Below are 15,450 nucleotides of genomic sequence, written 5' to 3' on the forward strand. Positions count from 1 at the left end.
CAGATTTGGAGGGTTGCTACCGCCACGTCCTTGGGCTAGGCTGCTCATGTCTACCTTGCTGTGCACTGTGTCCGACTCTCTCCCTGTTGGGCAAGTTTGGATAAAATCGGTCACCTTGAGATTTTTTGGATTTTGGGTTATTTTGGTCACCTGCTCCAATTTACCCGCCATCTCACCCACAGGTTGAGTGCGGCCAGGGTTGCCGTGGAGTTCAATTTGACACCACTTAGGCCAACGGTATGGGTGCTACAGGCCCAAAAGTGAATACTGGGTGAAATGGCCCTAGATTGGAGGGGTCCCACCGCCACGCCCTTGAGCTCAAGCTGCTCATGTCAACCTTCCTGTGTACTCTGTCCGTTTCTCTCCCTGTGGGGCAAGTCTGGACCAAATCGGTCCCCTTCAGATCTTTGGCAAAATTCATGGGGCTTCTTAGAGATCTTTTTCAATTTTGGGTCATTATGGTCACCTGCTCAGATTTACCCGCCATCTAACCCACAGGTTTAGTGCGGCCAGGGTAACCGTGGAGTTCAATTTGACACCACTTAGGCCGACGGTATGGGTGCCAGAGGCCCAAAAGTCAATACTGGGTTAAAAGGCACAAATTTAGAGGGTTGCTACCGCTACGTCCTTGGGCTCAGGCTGCTCATGTCTACCTTGCTGTAGACTGTGTCCGACTCTCTCCCTGTGGGGCAAGTTTGGATCAAATCGGTTATTTTCGGATTTTCGGCAAAATTCATGGGGTTACTCCTATGAGATTTTTTGTATTTTGGGTTATTATGGTCACCTGCTCCGATTTATCCGCCATCTCACCCACAGGTTGAGTGCGGCCAGGGTTGCCGTGGAGTTCAATTTGACACCACTTAGGCCGACGGTATGGGTGCCACAGGCACAGAAGTCAATACTGGGTTAAAAGGCACAACTTTGGAGGGTTGCTACCGTCACGTCCTTGGGCTCAGGCTGATCATGTCTACCTTGCTGTGCACTGTGTCCGACTCTCTCTCTGTGGGGCAAGTTTAGATCAAATCGGTCACCTTCGGAATTTCGGCAAAGGTCATGGGGTTCCTTTGAGATTTTTTGGGATTTTCGGTTATTATGGTCACCTGGACCGATTTGCCCGCCATCTCACCCAAAGGTAGATTGCGGCCAGGGTTGCCGTGGAGTTCAATTTGACACCACTTAGGTTGACGGTATGGGTGCCAGAGGCCCAAAAGTCAATACTGGGTTAAAAGGCACAATTTGGAGGGTTGCTACCGCCACGGCCTTGGGCTTAGGCTGCTCATGTCTACTTTGCTGTGTACTGTGTCCGACTCTCTGCCTGTTGGGCAAGTTTGGATCAAATCGGTCACCTTCCGATTTGCGGCAGAGATATTTTGGATTTTGGGTTATTTTGGTCACCTGCTCCGATTTAACCGCCATCTCACCCACAGGTTGAGTGCGGCCAGGGTTGCCGTGGAGTTCAATTTGACACCACTTAGGCCGACGGTATGGGTGCCAGAGGCCCAAAAGTCAATACTGGGTTAAAAGGCACAACTTTGGAGGGTTGCTACCGCCACGTCCTTGGGCTTAGGCTGCTCATGTCTACCTTGCTGAGCACTGTGTCCGACTCTCTCCCTGTGGGGCAAGTTTGGATCAAATTGGTCTCCTTCGGATTTTCGGCAAAATTCATGGGGAGGTTTTGGGTCATTTAGGTCATCTACTCCGATTTACCCGCCATCTCACCCATAGGTAGCAGCTGGTCAGGGCTCTTGCGGGGTCCACTTGGACATCGCTCAAGCCAACAGTACGGGCGTCAGTGATGTCGATCTGCGGCGATCGTGACATCTAGTGCGGGGAAGGGGCCTTGAGCGACGTCAGTGGAAACGGGATCTCCCTGGAGATGGCGCAGACAGCAAATTTTGAAAGCGGTGGCTTCACTGAAGTAGCGGCGTCGATCTGCGTCGCTCGTGACGTCCAATGCGGGAGAGAGGCCGTGAGGGACGTCAGTGGAAGCGCAAACTCCCTGGAGGCGGTGTAGACAGCAAATGTTGGAAGCGGTGGCTTCACTGAGGTGGCGACGTCGATTTGCATCGATCGTGACGTCGAGCGAGGCGGTCGTTACGTCGATTTCTAGCGATCGTGACGTCGAGCGAAGAGGCGATCATTACGTCGAGCGAAGAGGCGGTCGTGACGCCGAGCGAAGAGGCGGTCGTGACGTCGAGCGAAGAGGCGGTCGTGACGTCGAGCGAAGGGGAGGTCGTGACGTCGAGTGAGGAAGCGGTCATGAGGGACGTCAGTGGCAGCGATAACCTCCTCGTCGGGGTGACGTTAGTGGTGTGTAGGGTGCAGCTGCCAGTCGTTGTTGGTCGTAGCGCGTCAAAACTCCCGGGGGGGGGGTTACTAATGTAACAAGGCATGTATGTTACTTGGACTATGGTGATGAGGAAGTGAATGAAGCTCGAGTGGGTTGCTGAGTGTCGACCTAGGCTGGGTCGGCGCTCAGGCTCCGAGGCGTGCCCAACCGCAAAGTAACCGCGTGGGTCTGAGGACGAGCACCGCTGAGTACAAGTGCTATAGAGAACTGCCCATGGAGACCAAAGCCTGGCTCCTTATATACACATCTTGCGTACGCTACAGTAGCAAAGGACCCAGCCTCACTGAAACATGGCTTGGCAGGGCCTAGGTTGTGCTTTCATGAGGAGACAAATGCCTGTACTACAGGCGTAATATGGACTTAACCTACACAATAGTAAAACAAGGCCGAAGGCCAGCTGTTTCTACACCACATATACATACTTTGTCCATCCCATTTCTGCAGCGACCATACTATAAGCCAAAATGTCGCATAGACGTACTGTGGCTGACTCTCTCCCTCTGGGGAAAATTAGGGCCAAATCGGGCACCTGCCGATTTTGGCTAAAATCAATGGGCAAAACCCTTGCAGATTTTGAGGGGCCATTTTGGTCACCTACTCCAATCTACCCACCATCTCACCCACAGGTGGCGGCTGGTCAGGGCTCCTGTGGGCACTTAGACACCGCTCAAGCCAACAGTAAGGGCGCCAGAGGCCCAAAAGTGATAAATGGGAGAAATGGCCCAAATTTGGAGGGGTGCCACAGCCACACCCTTGGGCCCAGGCTCCTCGCGTCTACCTCGCCGTCCTATGTGGCACCTGCCGATTTTAGCCAAAATCCATAGGTCACCTTGCAGATTTTGAGGGGGCATATTGGTTACCTGCTCCAATCTAACCAACATCTCACCCACAGGTCTCGGCTGGTCAGGACTCCTGTGGGGTCCACTTGGACACCGCTCAAGCCAACAGTACTGGTGTGGTGAACAGTCCCCCAAAAGAACATATTGAGGCATGTGGTGAGCAGCCTCTTGGGAGAAAGTGTAAGGACAACTAGCCTTATGCGTCAGAGCATGTATGTTTGGGCTACGGCCATAATACTCTTGTAATATATTTGTAGGCTACCAAAAACACAATTCCGGGCTACGCCCGGCAACCCTGTCCCAGCCTGAGGGACGCTACTTTTCGGTACTTAAAGGCGTGTGAGGTCAGGTCACGGTCAGTATTCTTTCAGACTCGGGCCTGCCAACATGCGTTTATGTGTGTATTCCAGTGTCCTTTCAATAAAGTACCTAACCTAAACCGACTGTCAATCTCTCCCTGTGTCACTAACCCAGTAACAGCTCACTAGTTACACGGGCGCCAGAGGCCCAAAAGTGAAACATAGGAGAAAAGGCCCGAATTTGGAGGGGTGCCACAGCCACGCTCTTGGGCCCAGGCTCCTCACGCCTACCTCGCCGTCCACTGTGGCCGACTCTTTCCTTTGGGCTAAGTTAGGGCCAAATCGGGCACCTACCGATTTTGGCCAAAATCCATGGGTACCCTTGCAGATTTTGAGGGGTAATTTTGGTCACCTGCTCCAATGTACACACCATCTCATCGACAGGTCACGGCTGGTCAGGGCTACTATAATGTTCACTTGGACACCGCTCAAGCCAACAGTACGGGCGCCAGAGGCCCAAAAGTGAAAAATGGGAGAAAAGGCCCAAATTTGGAGGGGTGCAACAGCCACGCCGTTGGGTCCAGGCTCCTCGCGTCTACCTCGCCGTCCACTGTGGCCCACCCTCTCCCTCTGGGCTGTTAGGGCCAAATCGGGCAACTGCCGATTTTAAGGGGTCATCTTGGTCACCTGCTCCAATCTACCCATCATCTCACCCACAGGTCGCGGCTGGTCAGGGTTCCTGTGGGGTCCACTTGGACATCGCTCAAGCAAACTGTATGGGCGATAGAGGCCCAAAAGTGAAAAATGGGAGAAAAGGCCCAAATTTGGAGGGGTGCCTCAGCCACGCCCTTGGTCAGGCTCATCGTGTCTACCCCGCCGTCCACTAAGGCTGGCTCTCTCAAAGGATTACAAAGGCAGAGCATGCCGACAGGAGACCTCAGGGCTAAGTTAGGGCCAAATCAGGTACCTGTTGATTTTGGCCAAAATCCTTGCAAATTTTGGGGGGTCATGTCAGTCACCTATTCTAATCTACCCACCATCTCACCCCCAGGTCGCGGCCGGTCAGGGCTCCTGTGGTGTCCACTTGGACACTGCTCAAGCCAACACTACGGGCGCCAGAATCCCAAAAGGGAAAATCAGAGAAAAGGCCCAAATTTGGAGGAATGCGACAGCCACGCCATTGGGTCCAGGCTCCTCGCATCTACCTCGCCATCCACTGTGGCCGACTCTCTTCCTCTGGGCTCATTTAGGGCCAAATCGGACACCTGCCGATTTTGAGGGGTCATTTTTGTCAGCTGCTCCAATCTACCCATCATCTCACCCACAGGTCGAGGGCGGTCAGGGCTCCTGTGGGGTCCACTTGGACACTGCTCAAGCCAACAGTTTGGGCGCCAGAGGCCCAAAAGTGAAAAATGGGAGAAAAGGTCCAACTGTTGGCCTGAGCGGTGTCCAAGTGAACCCCACAGGAGCTCTGACCGCTTTGAGATGGTGGGTAAATCGGGGCAGGTGACCAAAATGACCCAAAATGGAAAAAAAATTCAAAGACCCATGAATTTTGCCGAAAATTGGCAGGTGACGATTTGGCCAAAACTTAGCCCAGCATGAGAGTTTGGCACAGTTCACGGCGAGGTTGACATAAGAAGCCTGGGTCCAATATTATCCTTCACCTACAAGGTTGCACAAGTACCGTCTGGGCTCCTTCCTACCTCTAACTTAATATACAAAATACGTTACCACGCTACCCGAGGGTAGCGACGGGAGAGCACATTAGATATCTACTTTGTGCGAGGGTTGAAAAGAGAGAACCCCACGCTTTGAAACTGAGGCGCGATGACTTATCCTGAGTCGGTTACCAGTTGTCACTATTCTTGGTGACTGCAACATCTGTTCCCGACAGTTTACACACGAGTTTACACACAAGAGTAAAAGAACATAACGTAGACAAGAATAACAATAAATAATTGACAATACCATAACTAGCTAAGCTAAAAAATTACACAAAATTTATACCAGTACATCATAAGTGGTAACCACTCGCACATTCATTGAATCAATATACATGAAGTGCAGATAATGAATAGAACACAGTTCGAAATAACAATTACATTTGCAGAGGATAACACAAAAAAGCATGTATGCTTATTTCCATTGTGGTCCTCATAAGGAGAAAGATTTGGGAGAGTTAATAAAAGACAACCTGTCAGTACGAGTCAAATTCTCATGAGCAGCATCAGCTGCCATGTGAACAATGCATCACACTAATCACATTATAAAATAGTACACAGACTTGACCTATTACCCACATACAAAATCCTCAACAGAAAGCAAACACATGCAAAAAATATTACAAATAAACTCAAGGCAACAATTATTTTTAAAACATACATTGTACAAGTTAACTAGTAGCTACAGTACTTCTTTTCTTTCACTATAAGACTAATTTTTTCTTCAGGCATCTTTTTATTTACTAATGTTTTGGACTCATTTGAAAGAATTGTATAGAGGGCCAACTTATTCATTTAAAATTAATTACTCAAAGATATTTAGCAGCGCTCGGCAACATTTCTGAAGTTTTTCACATGTAATGCTCAAACTTCACAAGGGAAGAAGTCCAAACATTCAAAGTACAAGTTAAAGGACATTCATACACTCACTTATAACCATACAATTTTATTACATTAAAACAATAATACTTATAAATCACTATCGAGAATTTGCTCTTTTCAACATTAAGACATTTTAGTCTAACATTCAATCAATCCATTACTCAATTCTCTCTTGCAGGAGATTCATGACACCCAAGAAATGGGCTACAGCAATCATTTAGCCCACAGACTACTTAAAAAGATTTTGTCAAGTCATCTGGAGTGATAGAGTGTAAGACTCTGTGTAATATAACTAGTGACATAATTGGAAATGTGCTGTTCTTGCATTCACTTAGTTGTGGGTTTAAGTCCTGCACTTCTCTCTGATTCCCAGAAGCGACTGTTACTTGCTCCAATTATCCAAGCACACAAGGCAAAGGGGATAGCTTTGGCCGCAACTATATGCCTACTGGTATAGGCTCCTCACCACCTGTCTTCCGTGTGGTGATTGCATCCTGAGCACTTAGTGTCTGTTGGCATCGAGTACCATTATAAGGTTTAGTATTTGTGCAAATTTCCAGATGCTTACTTAAATGCCCAGATAGAATGAAGATTCACATATAGAAGGCACACAATGGAAATAAGCATTGAGGAAAACAATGGAAATAAGCTTACATGCTTTTGTGTTATCCTCGGCAATTGTACATACTTTTGTGTGTTATCCTTGGCAATTGTAATTGCTATTATCATTATTATATTATTATCACCTGAGTGGGTACTCACATGGCAATTCAAATCTCCAAATCGAAAAAATGAAGATACACAAGTGTATTTGTGAGGCTTTTCACTAGTGTGACTTTTTCATATGAAGATTCAGATCACCATCTTGAGAAAATGAAGTCACATGAGATGCATTTATGAGACTTATAACCAATGTGATCTCTTGTATGCATCTTCATATTCTTAGGGAAAACCAATGAAGATCATTTGTGCAAGTTCTCTTCAAAGTTGGGGGCCAAGTACTATAACTGGAGACTCAAGAACATAATAAAAACTTACCACCCATGTGAATTCTTGTATGACAATTCAGTTCTTCAGATTGAAAAAATAAGATTCACATAAAGTACACTTATGAGACATATCATCAAAATGGTAGTGAAAGACAAAGAGAAGGCAACACAACCAGCAACCAAACTGGTCCTCAGTCTGGTAGATAAGCCATGAGGAATGACTTAAAGTACTGGGCCTACCAACTTTGAAAGATCAAAGAGAAAGAGATGACATGATTATAGTGTTCAGGTCATTAAAGGGGATAGATTGCAGTGATATAAGAGATCTGATTAAAGATGAAAGGGCTTTAAGAGGTCATGGAAGTAAATTGATAAAGGATGTGAAGAGAGATGTATATATATGTGGAATAACTTAGAAGGTGATACAGCCCAAGCTCAAACAGTACATGAATTCAAAGCTAAATATAATTGGAAATCAAAGAGATAGATTAAGTTGGAACTGTACATGAATTTGAGTCTAGGGATGTTAGAAAATTAGAAAATAGGAGATGGGACCCAATGAGCATTGCTCCTTTCCTGTATACTACAATTAAATAAATACAAGACTCTCCCTTTTCATTCATGACCCTTTCACCCCATCCAAGGATGAGATCAATGGATGGGATGAAAGGGTCTTTGAGCAAGATAGGAATGGCTGTTGAGCAAGGAAGGATGGAGGCAGGTATATATAATACTTATAAATCACTATCAAGAATTTGCTCTTTTCAACATTTTTAAGACATTTTAGTCTAACATTCAATCCATCCATTACTCAATTCTCTCTTACAGGAGATTCATGACACCCAAGAAATGGGCTACAGCAATCATTTAGCCCACAGACTACTTAAAAAGATTTTGTCATGTTATCTGGAGTGATAGAGTGTAAGACTGTTGCTATCACAAATACCTAAAATCACATCATCTTTCATTTTATCATCTTTTCATTCATGACCCTTTCACCCCATCCAAGGATGAGATCAATGGATGGGATGAAAGGGTCTTTGAGCAAGATAGGAATGGCTGTTGAGCAAGGAAGGATGGAGGTAGGTATATGGGTGAGTGGAGGATGGTTGTGTATGAATGATTTTTTTTATGCAACCTAAAGGGATTTCTCTGTTTTCTCTATTTTCTGCATGAGGGGACAGGGAGTGGGGTGGGGGGAGGGTCACTATGTAAAAAAGTTGCCCTGCTGGGGATGTGCTGTAATATTCCAGAAACACGTAAATGCAGCTATTTAACCTAACCTATTTTTAGAATAAAATGGCATCATTATTATATATAATTGGTAATATTATATTGAAAAGAAATTCCATAGAAAAAAATAATCTTTCAAAAAAATAAATAAGATACTAATGTCAAAAACTTATTAGTGTGCTACTAGAATAGCACCAGTATCTTATTACAGTTTAATCAGTTATCAATTTGATCTTATTACTTCACTACACATGTTTAGGCATGCATAAGCATATAAGCATGTCACTACCGGTATACTTCTCATTTGGAAAATCAACCACAAGGTTGCCAATCTGTGAAATCCTTGTATCAATAATGGGAATGTCTTTCAATACCTCTGTATTGTGATTCTCATCAGTACTCGTACTAGAAAGCTCAGTCAATTTAATATGGGGGCAAATTCAACTATTCATTGCCTTCTGCAGATCATCTACCATCTTAGATAGGTTATTTAACTTGCACAGAGTACAGATCCATAACATTTGCTGAATGCTGTATTTTCATAAATCAACCATCCTAATACATATTTCAAGTCCAAACTTGTAACCAAACCATTTATCAAATTCTCCACTAGTTAAATCTTAGAGCAAGTATCTTTCCTTCCTTCTGCCTTCTCCTTAGAACCTACCATTCCAATCTTCCCCATTCATTAGTAATTGTACTTTAAATTATTGCATCAAACACTATATTACTTAAAACCAATGTAGCTAAAATGCAATCTTGCTTGGTTACCCACCTAAGGGCCATCCTTTTGTTCATCTACTTGGACAAAATTTACATAAACTTTGTCTTGTTCTAAAAAAAATACTCAAACATAAAAATATTATAAAGATATCTCTATAACTAAACCTCCAACTCCTTTCCTAACTTTGTTGGTTGAGGTGACCTCTTCAGTACGGACCAAAGTTTCACGGGCAGCATTACCTGCCAGACGTACGATGTGTCATAATAATACTCGCATCATAAAATATAGTCACCGCTTATATCGATCGTTCTCTCTTTCATCCGTGAATATTGATAACCATAGAAAATGTGATGAAGACAGTTTAGAGCGGTGGTTCCCAAACTGGGGGAAATTTGCCCCTGGGGGGAAATTTGAAGCTATCAGGGGGAAATAATTACACTACCTACTAACTAAAAAAAATCTCTGATGGATTTTCTCATGTCTGAGAGAGAGAGAGAGAGAATGCCTGTTTATCAGTATATTTGTACATTTGAAAAATAAATTAGTAAATTATCACAGTGTATTTCAACTACTCTTTCCCTGGTACACATGAAGGGGGAAATCTGGATAGCTGACCTGGGTGCAGGGGGAAATCTGGATAGTCGACCTGGGTGCAGGGAGAAATGACAGATAAAGTTTGGGAACCACTCGTTTAGAGAGTATGTCATTACGCAGGGGCAACTACAATAAATACTGTATAATCAAGACGCCGATATGGCAGCCTCGCGTATCCACTTGCTCCCAGTGCCGTATGGAAGGGGAGATACATCACACTAGCTTATCAAATCCTCGAGGCCAAACCAGTTTTATCACCTAGATTAATTTTGCTACATAATATTCCGAATTTGTTAGTAACACTCATATGTTCCTTTAGTCTTGGGCCCCGGAACAATCATACAATGTACCTGCTGAACCCCCCTCTCATAGGCCATGCTGACAAGAATGGTCTCAAAGTGTCAGGAAATGAATCTGATTTGGAAGTGGATAGAAACAACTTCGCCAACCGTATAATTAATTAATGGAATAATCTTCCTGCAGAGGCAGTGCAATGTAGTTCAGTTCGAAGCTTTGAGATTTGTTTAGATAAACACCTAAACAAGATGCTGTAATGACTGCCATTTATTGTATATTATTTGTTTTTATCATTTGCCTGTTTATTATTTGCTTGATTTTTATTTATTATTAGTTGTCTGTCAATTAATTATTATTTACCGGATTGTTTATCATTTAACTTATGAAATTTACGGTCTAACAATTTCAGTTGTTACGTAAGAGAACTTACCGGTTACTTTGTTTCAACCAACGTAGATTCTCTAAAAATTGTTGTCCTTTTAGAAGTCGGAAATTCTCAACTTGAAGGCCTTCAGGACTGACGACGTGGTTCCGAGGAGGAAGGTTTCCAAACAAGCTCAGGGTAATCTGACTGATCCGACGTTAGCACGCACAGTGTTCCAAGGGACTCTTACGGTTCGAAAAACAGCTCAGAAGGCTACGGGTTAAGTTTTACCTTGTAATTTCTCAAAGTAATTCCCGATTTATTAAACCAAAATTGTTAAATAGATTTAATATACAAAATAAAAAGGAGGGGAGTTTAATCGTACCTTATTTAAAGTTACAATAGGCGTGGTTCGAAGCTTCAGGAAAGGCTCCCGAATCGAAGAAAATAACGCTTTGAGGGAAAGTTTGCCGAACCAAGGTAAACACTACGATTCCCAATAATAATTACCACAACCTATGCATTTATTTGTTTTATCTATTATTATTTATATTGTTGTATTTTTCATTTATTTTTATTTATCATTATTATTATTATTATTATTATTATTTTTTGCATCCGACCTAGTTATGGACCCAAAGGTCTCCTGTCGGCATGATCCGCCTTTGTGTAATAAACAGGGACACTTTGCTAAGGTGTGCTGGTCTACTACACTTTCTACTGCATCCACTCAGTCTTCTACACCGGCTGTCATCTCTGCTTCTTCCCCGGGACTGCCACAGTGAGCTAGTGTGTATATTTTGGTTGGTAATAATGAAACAACCGCTCTTGTCGACACAGGGAGTTCTGAATCTTTCATCTTGCATGGGTATGCCAAGAAGCACAAGTTGAAAGTTGTCCTAGCAACTGGAAGCGTATCTATGGTCTCTTCATCACTCATGTCTCCTGTGAATCGACACTGCATGGTTGACATCAATTTGAAGGATGAGTGCTGCTACAATACAAGGCTTTCTGTGCTGCCAGACTTGTGTTGTGATATTATCCTTGGTAAAGACTTCATGAGCCAGCACTCTAGTATTACTGTGGACTTTGGTGGATCCAAGAAAAATCTAGATATCTCCAACCTACAATTTTCAGTGTACTATCTGCTTTGGTGGATACATATTGTTTCTTTTCAAGTCTTGCTCCTCATTGCAAACCCATTACAACAAAACCTCAGAGGTTTGGGGATGATGATAAGAAGTTCATAAAGTCTGAAATTAACAAGATGCTATATGGTGTTAGTTACTGAGGAGAGCACATCTCCATGGAGGGCGCAAGATCTTGTTGTGTCGAATGAGTGCCACCAAAAGAGATTGGTTACTGACTGTGGACAAATAATTAATAGATTCACTAGTTTGGATGCGTACCCTCTTCCAAGAATAGACGACCTTGTGACAGAATTCTCATTGCAAGTACCATAGTTCACTGGACCTGAAAAGTGCTTATCATCAAATACTTATACAGGAAGAGGAGAAGCCATATACTGCTTTTGAAGGAAATGGGAAGCTATATCACTTCCGCAGAGTACCATTCGGAGTTACAAACAATATTGCTTGCTTCCAAAGGGCTACTGACAACATCATCAAACAACACAATCTGCATGGGACTTAAGCTGATGTTGACAATATTGTCGTGGCAGGGAAGACCCAGCTGGAACATGATGAGAACTTGGCAAAATTTCAAGAGGCTCCCCAGTTCCGCAAACTTACCTTCAACGAGACTGTCTGTCATTTCCACAAAACCAATAGATTTTCTTGGTTACACAATAACCCACGGCTCTCTCAAACCAGATTCTGAACATTTACGTCCATTAATCCCTAAAGACCATATTTCCTTAACCATGTTATTGGTCTGTTTTCCTATTATTCACGGTAGGTTTCCCAATTCTCTGACAAGATCAGACCTTTTGTTGCTACTGATACTTTTCCTCTGAGTCCAGAGGCCCTGAAAACCATTGATGATCTCAAAGAGATTGGGAAGGCTGTTGTGCACTCAACTGATGAAACTATTCCTTTGGTGGTTGAAACTGATGCCTCCAATATAACCATTGCTGCTACTCTGAATCAGCCAGGCCATTCGGTTGCCTTTTTCTCTCACATACTCACACTTACTGAATGCAAACACTCTGCACTAGAAAAGGAGGCAAGTGCAATTGTGGAATCTGTGAAGAGGTGGTCTCATTGCTTGACAGGATGTTTTACCTTAGTTATGGACCTACAGGCTGTCAGCTTTATGTTCCATACGAATCGGCTTGAAAAATCAAGAATAAAAAATTTCAACTGTGGAGGATTTAGTTGGGGTGCTACAACTATGACATCATGTACCATCCTGGTAAATGCAACATTCCTGTAGACACTCTCTTATGTGCTGATTGTGGAGCTACTGTCAATAATGAGAAACTATCTGAGCTCCACACTCGGCTTTGCTATCCTGGTGCAACAGGACTTGCTCATTTTGTCAGAGTGAGAAATTTTCCTTATTCTGTGGGAGATGTGAGGAGGGTGTGCTCTGAATGTCCCCAGTGTGTCCGATTGAAGACTCAGTTCTACAAACCACACCAAACCTCCTTATCAAGGCCATTCAGCCCTTGTCTTAGTAAAGACTTCAAGGGGCCTCTACCCTCGAACTCCAGAAACCGCAACATGCTGACGGTGGTGGATGAGTATTCTCATTTTCTGTTAGCATTTGCCTGGGACGGGGTATGGGATTAGGAGTCCTGCTACCTGTAGCCCCAAAAGGGGACATTCCTAAAAAAAGTAAAGGCATAAGAGGGTCTGGGAGTTTTCCAACCAGTACCCTAAGGTTTGGGTCTTTTAATGTGCATGGATGTGCTACAGATGAGAGTAAAAGGGAAGAGATAGGCAGTATGTTTGTGAGAAGATGGATGTGCTGGCTTTGAGTGAAACTAAAATGAAAGGGAGGGGCGAGTGTGAGTTTGGGAGTGTAGCTGGGAGGTACTCAGGAGTGAAGAGGTGTCATCAAGGTTGATGTGGATGAAGGTGAAGCTAGGAAGGGAGATGTAGGTTCTTGTAAGTGCGTATGGGCCTGGTAGTGAGAAGAGCATAGAGGAAAGGGAGGCTTTTTGGGTAAATATAAATGAGTGCATAGAGGGATTAGGGAGAAATGTCATTGTAGTTGTATTGGGAGACCTTAATGCTAGGGTAGGTTAGGTTGCCATGCAGAATGTCTGAAGAAAGGAGGTACAGTTATGGTGGACTGGCTGGTGAGGTTATTTAGTGTTTGTTTAAGAGAGGGCAGAGTGCCGGAGGATTGGAGGAGTGTCTGTATAGTCCTGCTTTACAAGGGAAAGGGGGACAAGTGTGAGTGTAGTAGTTTCAGAGGGATCAGCTTGTTGAATGTAGTTGGGAAAGCTTATGGGAGTGGAACAGAGGGAGTAATTGGTGAGGAACAGTGTGGTTTTAGGACAGGTAGGGGTTGTGTAGATCAGATTTTTGTGGTAAGACAGATATGTGAGAAAGCTATAGGAAAAGGTAAGGATGTTTTTGGGGGCTTTTATGGATCTGGAAAAGGCTTATGACAGGGTAGACAGGAAGGCACTGTGGGAGGTACTGCAGATATATGGGATAGGAGGAAAGCTGTTAAGAGCAGTCAAGAGTTTTTACAATAGTAGTAGAGCTTGTGTTACTATTAGAAATGGAGAGAGTGAATGGTTTGGGGTAAAAGTGGGACTTCGTCAGGGATGTGTTATGTTGCACCGGCTATTCAATCTATACATAGCGGTGCGAGAGGTGAATGCAAGGGTAGTGGGTCAGTGGTTGGAGATGGTTAAAGAAAATGGAGAAAAGTGGGAAATAAGCCAGTTGTTGTTTGCTAACGACACTGCGCTTGTAGCAGGATCAGAAGAGGGATTGAGGAAGTTAGTGACAGAGTTTGAGGTGTGTGAAAGAAGGAAGTTGAAGATAAATGTGGGCAAAAGTAAGGTGATGAGATGTACAAGGGGAGAGAGTGACAGCAGGCTGGAAGTGAGCATTAAGGGTGAGAGACTGGAGGAAGTGGATAGTTTTAGATACTTGGGTGCGGATGTGGCAGGAAAGGGAGGAGTGGGGGTGGAGGTAGAATGTAGATTGAGAGAAGCGAGTAAATGCCTTGGTGGATTAAAAAGTGTAATGAGAAATAGACATCTGGGAATGGATGCTAAGAGGAGGTTATATGAAGGAGTGATTGTGCCAACAGTACTGTATGGGGCAGAAACATGGAACATGAGAGAGGAAGAGAGGAGTTTGAATGTGTTTGAGATGAAATGTTTGAGAAGTATGATAGGGGTTACTAGGCTAGAGTGAGAAATGAGGAGGTGAGGAGAACAGGGGTGGAAAGGGAACTGGGAGATAGGGTTGATGAAAGAGTATTAGGATGGTTTGGACACATGGAATGAATGAGTGAAGAAAGATTAGTAAAAGAGGTGTAGAAGGCAGAGGTGGAAGGAGTGAATATGAGGAGGCGTCCTAGGATGAGATGGATGGATGGGGTGAAAGGGGCATTACAAAAGAGAGGAATGCCTGTTGAGGAAGGACGAGAGTGGACAGAAGATAGGGGTGAATGGAGAGGGGTTGTGTATGGATGGTGCTGTGATGCATGAGGGGGAGTAGGTGGGGGATGGGGGGTGAGGAAGTATGTATGAGAAAAATTGTTATGCAGCCCGAAAGGATTCTTCCTGTCTTCTCCATTTCTGCATGAAGGGATGAAGGGCGGGGGGGGGGGGAGGGGGGGGGTGTTGCCAAACTTATGAAGTGTCCTTGCTGTGGATGTTCTGTGTCTTGTGACACTGCTTCTAACCCAGGGCAGTGGACAGGATGCTGGGATGACCTGTCATCCAGGAGGTGCCAAGATAAGAGGGAGGGTGGAGGGGAGTGGAATGTGTAGGGAATGGAATGGGTGGGAGTGGTTTCTATGCCTTTTTCTTTTTGGGTACCCCTGTGTACGGGGGGAAAAAGCCGTTGGTATATGCATGTAAGTATTTGCCTGTCAGAGCATGACTACTGGTACAATAATCCATTGTCTAAATCAGATTTTTGTAATATTTGGTATGCCTTTTTACATGCATTCTGATTGTGGATCCTCGTTTATGGACAAGAATCTACGTGAATTCTTGCCC

The 15,450-nt window shown here is 44.3% G+C and overlaps 1 long non-coding RNA gene across 2 annotated transcripts in view; it reads right to left on the reverse strand.

The window, feature by feature from the left end:
* The window catches only part of LOC143019972 (uncharacterized), a 400,229-nt gene extending 389,668 nt beyond the window's left edge, over positions 1-10,561 (reverse strand). Inside the window, exon 1 of one of the 2 annotated variants that reach the window (XR_012965873.1) lies at positions 10,362-10,561. This is a non-coding gene — a long non-coding RNA (uncharacterized LOC143019972). The remainder of the gene's footprint in view (positions 1-10,361) is intronic. The other variant, XR_012965872.1, reaches the window with a different exon arrangement.
* Between the last annotated feature and the right edge of the window lie 4,889 nt (positions 10,562-15,450).

This window comes from Oratosquilla oratoria, chromosome 38 (genome assembly GCF_046742065.1).
Source record: "Oratosquilla oratoria isolate Oo_2021 chromosome 38, ASM4674206v1, whole genome shotgun sequence".
Taxonomy (NCBI): domain Eukaryota; kingdom Metazoa; phylum Arthropoda; class Malacostraca; order Stomatopoda; family Squillidae; genus Oratosquilla; species Oratosquilla oratoria.